The sequence below is a fragment of the Zonotrichia albicollis genome, chromosome 34 (assembly GCF_047830755.1).
Source record: "Zonotrichia albicollis isolate bZonAlb1 chromosome 34, bZonAlb1.hap1, whole genome shotgun sequence".
Taxonomy (NCBI): Eukaryota; Metazoa; Chordata; class Aves; order Passeriformes; family Passerellidae; genus Zonotrichia; species Zonotrichia albicollis.
In genome coordinates, this window is record NC_133852.1 from 2,288,184 (window position 1) to 2,298,064 (window position 9,881).

Below are 9,881 nucleotides of genomic sequence, written 5' to 3' on the forward strand. Positions count from 1 at the left end.
AAGTGCGAAAAAGGAGGAAAAGATCCCAAAAATTGTGAGAAATCAGCCCAAAATGGAAGGAAGATCCCCAAAAAGGAAAGAAATCAGGCCTAAAAAGGGGGAAAGAAGACCCTGAAAAATATTTCTCAAAATAAAGAGAAATCAGCACAAAAATGGGGAAAGAAGACCCTAAAAAAATGAGAAAAATCAGCCCAAATAGGGGCAAAGGATCCCAAAAATATAAATAAATTAGCCCTAACAAGGGGAAAGATCCCAAAATAGAGAGGAGTCAACCCAAAAAGAGCTAAAAAAGGGGGAACTGTCCCAAATATCAAAGAGGAATTAAGAAGGCCAGCAGGTGGCCTGGAAGCCTCAGAGCACAGGTAACCCTGACCATAACTCAACCAGTCTGTGCCGTTAAAGCAGAAGAAATCAATGTTAATATTAATTAAAATAACAACAACAAAAAGACCTCCCCTCAAAAAAAAAACCCAAAAAACAAAAAAAAACACCCAAACCAAACAACCCAAACTAAAACTACCAGCAGCAAAATAAACAAGTAAAAAAACCAGAAACTCAAACCCTCACCCAGCTCCAGAGGTGAAACATGATAAACATGTTAAACATGATAAACCCGGCCCCAGTGAGGTTTTGGGGTGTCAGATGTCTTTGCCTCATCCCCCACAGGTGCTGGCGCTCCATGCTGGCCTTGCTCGTCCTGCTGCTCTTCAAAATGCTGCTTATTGAATGCAAAATGGAGTTTATTGTATACAAAATGCAGGTCATTGTATGCAAAATTGAATTTATTGTATAAAAAAATGCAGTTTATTGCATACAAAATCCTGCTTATTGTATATAAATGCAGTTTATTGCATACTAAATGCCATTTATTATAAACAGACTGCAGTTTACTGTATACAAAATGCTGTTTATTGTATACAAAGTACTGCTTATTGTGTCCAAAATGCAGTTTATTGTACACAAAGTGTTGTTTATTGTATATAAAATGCTTAATATTGAATATAAAATGCCGTTTATTGTATACAAAATATTGCTCGTTGTATACAAAAGGCTGTTTATTCTATACAAATTGCAGTTTATTGTATACAAAACACTGCTTATTGTATACAAACTGCAGTTTATGATATACAAAATGCCATTTATTGCATACAAAATGCAGTTTATTATATACAAAATGCCATTTATTGTATACAAAACACAGTTTATGGTATACAAACTGCAGTTTATTATATACAAAATGCCATTTATTGCATACAAAATGCAGTTTATTGTATACAAAATGCAGTTTATTGTATCCAAGAGGTCACAGCAGTCCAGGGTCGTGGGTGGCAGAGCCTGTGCCTACAGCTGTCAGCTCCAGCCAAGCCTGAAAACCCTTCAGTTTTGGTTATATTGCATTATATATTTTCCTTTGCTGAGCATCTTAATACATAACAACCAATCTATTCCTTTACTTTTACCCATAGCCTGTCATACCTACTGTCATTACCATGGTATGGTTAATTCTATCCAATCACTGAGTTAGTACATTACAGTTTAAGCTTAAAGTTGTTTTTCAGTTTTCTTGCAGTGGAAAATCCTGAGACCTTTTTTCTACTTGCCCCACCAGCATGTTTGTTTGCCTGTGGTGCCTTTCTGCTTGGCAAAAATCTCCTTTTGTTTGTGCTCAGCTTATCCTTTGCTCTAAGTCACAAAACCTCTTCCCAACTCAACAGAACCTTGGCTTTCTTAGTTTTTGTGAAAAATGTAAATTATATGATTGGCTCTTTGCAAATATTAAAATAAATATTATATGTGTTATGTTAGAAAGTTATGCTGTGTTAAGTAATGGGGTAAATAGAGTTTTTAGGCTAGAGCGTAATATTAAAATAGAAACTATGCAATGTAAGATACTTTTTGTAATTAGCTCAAGGAAATTCTTCACACAGAGATAACAGCAACAAGACACCAAGAGTTCAAGAGGAGAATTATTGCCTCCTTCCTGGGAAAAGCCAGACTTCAATCATCAAGGTGATTGATTTACAAGATGAGAGAGGAAGTTGACAATAAACAGAAAAATCCATGGTTTGAAAGGGATGTTTGCATCATGTATGAGATATATGAATATGCAACAGGCTGTTGCTTTTAAGGGCTTATGCTTTGTTAGTGAGCAATGCTTTTTGGGGGCTTAATGTCCAGGAAGCATCTGGACATCCACAATTCTTTGCTTTTATTGTCCTTTATTGTCCAAACTCTGATTGTCCAAGTTCTTATTGCTCTAATATGTATTACTATTTTTATAACTATTTATTACTATTAAACTTTTAAAAATTTCAACACAAGAGATTGGTGTTTTTCACAGTTCCCCTGTAAGACTGGCTCAGCAATTGTCAATTTACACATCTGTTGTTCTTCTGTATCAAAACTTGCTTCCATCTCTATTTTTTTCTCAGGTTCTGCATTCAGAGATCTTTCTGCCAAGCACACAAATATCTGTGAGGTTTCTTTGTCAAACTTTCGTTCTTCCCAGCTCCGAGGGACAGGGAGCTGGCAGAGCCTGGGGACAGCAGAGCTGTCACCTGTGGCATTCACATTCTCTGGAAAATCCCTTCACCCAGGATTTTTTCTCGTGGGAAGCTGAAAAACCTGAGAGAAAAAGGAAAACAAGAATTATCTCATTTGCTTCTCCTCTGTTTTGCTCATGTGGAGTGTGTTTGGAGATTGTTTACCCACAGGTGATTGTTTCATTGGATTCTGCTGTGAGTTATTTTGACTCATTGGTCAATCAGGGCCAAGCTGTGTCAGGACTCCGGAGAGAGTCGCGAGTTTTCATTATTATCTTTTTAGCATTCTGTAAGTGTCCTTTCTGTATTCTTTAGTTAGTAGAATAGAATAGAATAGAATAGAATAGAATAGAATAGAATAGATAATAAACTAATAAATTATCCTTCTGAGAACATGGAGTCAGATTCATCATTCCTCCCTGCCACAAGGGTCCCTGCAAATAAAATTTTTACCACCCTGGGTGGCACTGGGGACCCTGACTGCTGCTGGGGACACTGGGACTGGAGTTCTGCTGACACCCAAGCAAGGCCAGCAGCAGTGTTCCCTATTGGATTGGAAAGTTACATACTTGTCAGGAAGTTAATCCACAAACACCAGAGGTTTATGTCCAAACAGGAGACAGAGGAGTTCTTTGACTTTATTTGAATAAAGGGAGAGACCATGGGGCATTCCCCTGGGGTCTCTCCAGTTTTTGGAGGATGCAGCCTCCTTTTTATCCCAATTTCCCTTCTCTCTTTCCCCATTTCTGGGGTACTTGAGAGGTACAGACTCTCCAAAACCAAAATCTGATACCAAAGATTTCCCTCTAATATATAACACTCCCTTTTAATTTTTAATTCTTATGGAATTTAAGGCTTTCCCCCATTGTTTATTTCATCTTTCAATATCCAATTTAATTTATCAGCAAACCTAAAGTTTATTTGTAAAAGCAAATATCTTTTTGCATTCATCAATCAGTGGAATCCTTCCCATTGCTTCTTTTATCTCTCAGTGCTGGTTTTATCTAGCAGCAGACTCACAGTTGGTTTGGAAAGACAAATCCCTCATTCCCCTCACTCCAAGAAAGATGAGAATGAGGGGTGTGCGATAAATCAATGTGATTCGTGCTAACAATTGTAACTATATAGATATTTTAGAAAATATTTTTTAAAAAGTAATGGAAGAAAAGGATATGTAATTAGTGTTAGATGTTTTCAGATGTTCATGAGAAAATAGGATGCAGGATGTAGTTTGAGATAAGTAACATCCCAAATGGAATAGACCTTGGGATAATTAGAGAATTGGCCTTTAAATGGGCAAAATTGAGATGGTTCCAGGTATCTATGAAATGATAAGGTTTATTTTTGGGATATAATGCTGGCTTCCGTAACACAAGAATTGGGGTGCATGTGCAGCCTGTGGGGTTGTTCAAAGGACAGTGACAATGATCAGAAGCCTTTGTCAAAAGCCAAAGGAAAATTGCTGCTCAATTAAAATGGCTGCTAAATGTTAATTTTGTGGTTTATTGAATTGGACATATGGGGACCTCATTCATAGCAGGTGGGAGCTGCTGCCCCCGGAGCAGCTGGAGGAGAGGCCGCAGGAAAGGCTCAACGCTTCCACAAACTTCCGTGACACCTCAGGGACCTCCTGGCTTCCACGGGGACCCACAGTGTCACACGGGCCCCTCACAGTGTCACATGGGCCCCTCACACTATCACACCGGCCCCTCACACTGTCACAGTGTCCCCCTCAGTGTCACACTGTCACACTGGCTCTTCACAGTGTCACACTGGCTCCTCACAGCATCACACTGTCACTGGCCCCTCTCAGTGTCACACTGTCACACTTGCCCCTCACAGTGTCACAGTGGCCCCTCACACTGTCACACTGTCACACTGTACCCTCACACTGTCACACTTGCCCCTCACACTGTCACACTGTCCCCTCACACTGTCACACTGTCACACTGTACCCTCACACTGTCACACTGTCACACTGTCACACTTGCCCCTCACAGTGTCACACTGACCCCTCACACTGTCACACTTGCCCCTCACACTGTCACACTTGCCCCTCACACTGTCACACTGTCACACTGTCACATGGGCCCCTCACTTCCACGAGCCCCCAGAGTACCCCAGTGGCCCTCAGGTTCCATGAGCAGGTGGCTGGCTGTTTGGTGTGTGGGTTGGGTGGTTGGTTGGTTGGGAGTTTTTGGGGGGCCTGTGGAGGGTTGTTTTTATTTTGTAAGACGTGCTGAGGGGTTGGGAGCTGCTGTGGGTGCTCTGGCAGAGCTCCAGCATGGGCAGGGCAGAGCAGGCTGGGCTGAGGGGGCCAGAGTGGCCGTGTGAGGTCGTGGCGGTGCTGCAGGAACTGCAGGGCCGCTGGGCAGGGGGAGCTGCCCTGGAGCCCAGCCAGGCACAGCGATAGCATCGGGGCACTGCTGAGCATGGCCGTTCCCAGGGCCTTCCTGGAGCATCCCTGGGACTGCAGGGCTGTGGTGAGAGAGTGGGCCAGGGCTCGGGGCTCGGGCTCACAGTTTGGGGCTCGGGGCTTGGGCTTGGGGCTGGGGCTCGGGGCTCAGGGTTGGGGCTGTGGGCTCAAGCTCAGGCTCAGGGCTCAGGCTCGGAGCTCAGGCTCAGGGCTGGGGCTCAGGGCTCAGGACTCAGAGCTTGGGGTTGGGGCTCGGGGCTCAGGGTTGGGGCTCGGGGTGCAGGCTTGGGGCTTAGGGCTCGAGGCTTGGGCTCGAGGCTTGGGCTCAGGCTCAGGGCTCGGGGCTCAGGGTCGGGGCTCAGGGTCGGGATTCAGGGCTCGGGCTTGGCGCTTGCCACTCGCTGCTCGGGGCTCAGGGTTCGGGCTTGGTGCTCGAGGCTCGGGGCTCAGGGTCGAGACTCAGGCTCGGAGCTCAGGTTCAGAGCTTGGGGCTGGGGGCTTGGGGCTCAGCGCTCAGGTTTGGGGTTCAGGGTCAGGCTTAGGGCTTGGGGCGTGGGGCTCGGGGCTCAGGGCTGGGAGCTCAGGGTCGGGCTCGGAGCTCGGGGTCGCAGCTTGGGGCTGGTGCTCGGGGCTGAGGCTCGGGATTCAGGGCTTGGGCTCGGCGCTTGCCGCTCGCTGCTCGGGGCTCAGGGCTAGGTGCTCAAGGCTCGGGGCTCGAGGCTCCGGGTCTCGGGCTTGGGGCTCGGTGCGCAGGCTCGGGCTCGGGGCTCGAGGCCGGCCGTGAGGGCCGTGCCGGGCGGGCAGGGAGTGGAGCGGGGCTGTGCTGGGGGTGGCCCTGGCTGGGCGGACCGGACTCGCTGCCGAACACCGCCTCCTTTCCTGGAGCCCCGGGCAGAGCTCCGTGCTCGGGGCCGGGGCCCGGGGAACGCTCTGAGGCCTGAGGGCTCCCGCCGCCCAGAGCGGGCCTCAAGGCCCGGCCGTGCCGTGCGGGGCCTGGCGGGGCTCGGGGCCTGCGCTGAGCTGGGCTCCGAGGGAAAAGGCTGAGGGAGAATGGTTGAAGCATTTTCACAGATCCAGCGGGAAACTCTCTACAGCACCGTGGTGTGTTACAGACAGTGTCCAGTGGACGGCGATTCCTTCAAGACTCTTGAATTAAGAGTTGGTTTAAACTTTTTGTGGGCTTGTAAAAAGTTTCTGTTGCCATGCGGCTCCCAGGCAGCCCCAGGAGCTGCTGTTCACGAAGCCTCCTCACAAGGGAATCCGGGAAGATCCACAGGCAGAGGCACCTCAGCTCCACACTGTGTCTCACTGAGGCTTGTTCTGGAAAAACAACCTGGGAACAACCTGGGAACTCAGCGTGCACTGGAACTGTTGGAAGGGATTAACTAGTGCAGCACGGTAAGGCCACTTCCTTCTGATACCCAGAAAAGGCTGGAAATAAATCCCTATAGGTCGATATCTAAAGAGCAGGTATTGTTTATTGCAGTGCTGGTGGTGAGGGTGATAGCTCCACCTAACTCACCCACCCTTGTCATGTGATGTAGTTTTTTATACAGTAATTATTGCTTAATATTGTAATGTCATTATAACACAGTCTAATTTACATAATCTACACAATTTACATAGTTTACATAATTACATAATTTACTAATGTTATGGAACTAATTTACATAAAATTATCTCATAGTTATAATTAGTTCTTCTGTACTGTGCTTGCACTTCCCCAGTTTAGGTGATCTTGGGGGTCTTCTTCAATGAAGACTCAAGGTTTCCCCGAACGTTTCAACTTTGTCTTCGGAGCATGCACAGTTATGGTATTTCTTGGTCTTTCTGGACCTAACCTAAACTCTCCATTTTGTGGCTAATTTGCCTTACATTTGCCAGTTTCTCTTTAGTACATCCTGCTGCTGCCCAGTATAGCTAAACTTGTCCATTTTTGAGATTATTCCCTTGGTGAGTTTCTGTTTATTTAAGCATAAAGGGACTAGTTAACCATACACTGGCTATTACATTGTATAGAAAGTTATGACTCAGGTTATATTATATATATATTGGTTGTATATATAGGTATCTTATAACTCAAGCTATGTAAGCATCTTGTAACTTTGACCCAAGTTATGTAGGTATCATCTCCTATTAAGAAGATTTGTTTAAGATTTTCCAAAATGTGTGTTGTGACTCTGTGATCTGTGGAGAGCATCTTTGTGTGTTGGTGCAGGTCTGCCCATCAGGGATGATCATTTTCCCTGGGTGTCATAAAACCTCCCTTGATAAAACCAACTCCACGGTGAGATAATGCCATTTCCAAAGAGCAAAAATTCTTCCTCTTCCTGTCCTGAATGTTTAAGGAGCTCAGATCTTTGCAAAACTGTTTCTTTCTAGTTACTCCTTGAACAATGAACAAAGGAACACCGAGGGTTTGCCAGTTCTTTCTTAGTTTATCCAAGTTCTTTCTGGGAGCCTGGGAGATTGGTCTGGCAGCTGAGAATCTGTGGGGTTGAGACTGTTGTTTGTGATAAAAGTCCATGGGAATTAGGTGGCTCAATATGAAAAATGCCAATTACTTGTTTTCAAAATTTTAAAAGTTGAATAGTAATAAAATGGTTATAAAAATAGTAATACAGTTAGAGTAATAATAATTTGGACAGTTTGAATTAGGACAATATGAAACAATAGAAACAAAGAGTTAGAGACAGTCTGGGTACCTTTTTCTGGGCAGCACGAGCCCAAAAAAGGACAGAGGATTAACCCTTAAAAAAATAACCTGTTGCATACTCATACACTTCATACATGATGCATAAATTCCATTCAGGATTCTGTCTGGTCAGTGCCACCTTCTTCCTTTGAATCCTAACAGCGCCTTCAAGGAGGGAAGAAGTTTGTTTCTTCAGATAAGAGGGCAATAAATTCTTTTTCTCTGAAAGATTTAGGTGTCCTGTGGCTTCTATCTCCCTGCAAGTCCTTTCTTTAGAAAAGAAGTATCCTACATAGCATAGTTTCTATTTTAACATTTTGTTATAACCTAAAACTATATCTACCACACAACTAAAGAGAATTAATACAGCATTACTTTCTAACACACAACGCATGTAATATTCATTTTAATATTTGCGAAAAGCCAATCATAAAATAGGCATTTTTCACACTTTTTTCCTGCCTGGGAAAGGCAGGGCTGTCCTTTGATTCTGGGGAAAGCCTCCTATTGTGTTTCAGTGTCCCTTTCTCCCGTTCCCTTCCTGTTGTTTGTTTCCCTTTCTCCTGTTCCCCTCTTCCTGTATTTCTGTTTCTGTTTCCCTTCTCCTGTTCCACTGCTGTCTTTCTCTTTCTCTTTCTCTTTCTCTTTCTCTTTCTCTTTCTCTTTCTCTTTCTCTTTCTCTTTCTCTTTCTCTTTCTCTTTCTCTTTCTCTTTCTCTTTCTCTTTCTCTTTCTCTCTTTCGCTCTCTTTCTCTTTTCTTTCTCCTTCTCCTGTTCCCCTCCTGTTGTGTCCCTGTGTCTGGAGCTGCTCGGGCCATGCTCAGGCCAGCAGGATGTCCAGCACAATGTCCAGCAGGATGGGATGTCCAGCAGGACATTCAGCAGGATGTCCAGCAGGATGGCCAGGGGTATGTCCAGCAGGACATCCAGGAGGATGGCCAGCAGGATGGCCAGTAGGGTGACCAGCAGGACATCCAGCAGGATGGCTAGGAGAATGGCCAGCAGGATGGCCTCAAGGATGGCCAGCAGGATGACCAGGAGAATGGCCAGGAGGATGGCCAACAGGATGACCAGGAGGACGTCCAGCAGGACATCCAGCAGGATGGCCAGGAGGATGAGCAGCAGGATGTCCAGCAGGATGGCCTGGAGGATGGCCAGGAGGATGGCCAGCAGGACATCTAGCAGGATGGACAGCTGGATGGCCAGCAGAATGTCCAGCACATTGGCCAGCAGGATGACCAGGAGGATGGCCAGCAGGATGGTCAACAGGACAGACAGAAGGATGACCAGCAGAATGGCCAGCAGGATATCCAGCAGGAGAGACAGCAGAATGGCCAGCAGGACATCCAGCAGAGCGGCCAGCAGAATGTCCAGGAGGATGCCCATCAGGACAGACAGCAGAATGACCAGCAGGATGGCCAGCAGGAAATCCAGAAGGATGGCCAGGAGGATGGCCAGCAGGACAGCCAGCAGGACATCCAGCAGAATGGCCAGCAGGATGTCCAGAGGACATTCAGCAGGACATTTAGCAGGACATTTGTGGGATCTCAGGATCTGAGTCCTGAGGTGCCGGGCCTCCGAGACCACCCTTGGGGGGCCCGGGAGTCCTGGAATGTTGCCAGAAGTGTCTGGTGGCAGGACTTTGACCCTACACGGGAGATGACACCTTTATGAAGATAAGAGGACTTCACCAGGGTGAATGGCGAAAAGATTAGCTAATTAGAGGGTGAGACACAGGGTTTAGGATTTATGTACAGGGGGGTTTAGAGGAGTAAGATGGAGGAATTGGGGTGTGTCCTGTCCTCCTTCTTCTTCCTCTTCCCCTCCATCTTCTTTGGCCACGGTGGCATTTTTGGATTGGTTATTACTGAGAGTGCACCGAGTTATAAGAATAAATGGTATTGGGGAAAAATGATAAATATTGTACACGTAACAATGGGTATAAAAATACGTGGCGGTCCGGAGGACGGCAGTGTGCTCATGGCTGACTGCTGAGCAGATCTCTGTTCGGCTGAAAGAACATCTTTTAGATAAACAATTAATAAACATAAAAACCGAAAGAAGAACTGAAGCCTCTTCTGGTCCTTTGATACGCGGGCTGCCCCAAGGCCACCTCAGGCCTTTCCAGGCCCCTCAAACAGCCAAGATAACCGGACAGACATTCAGCAGGATGTCCAGCAGGATGGCCTGGAGGATGGCCTCAAGGATGGCCTTGAGGATGGCCAGCA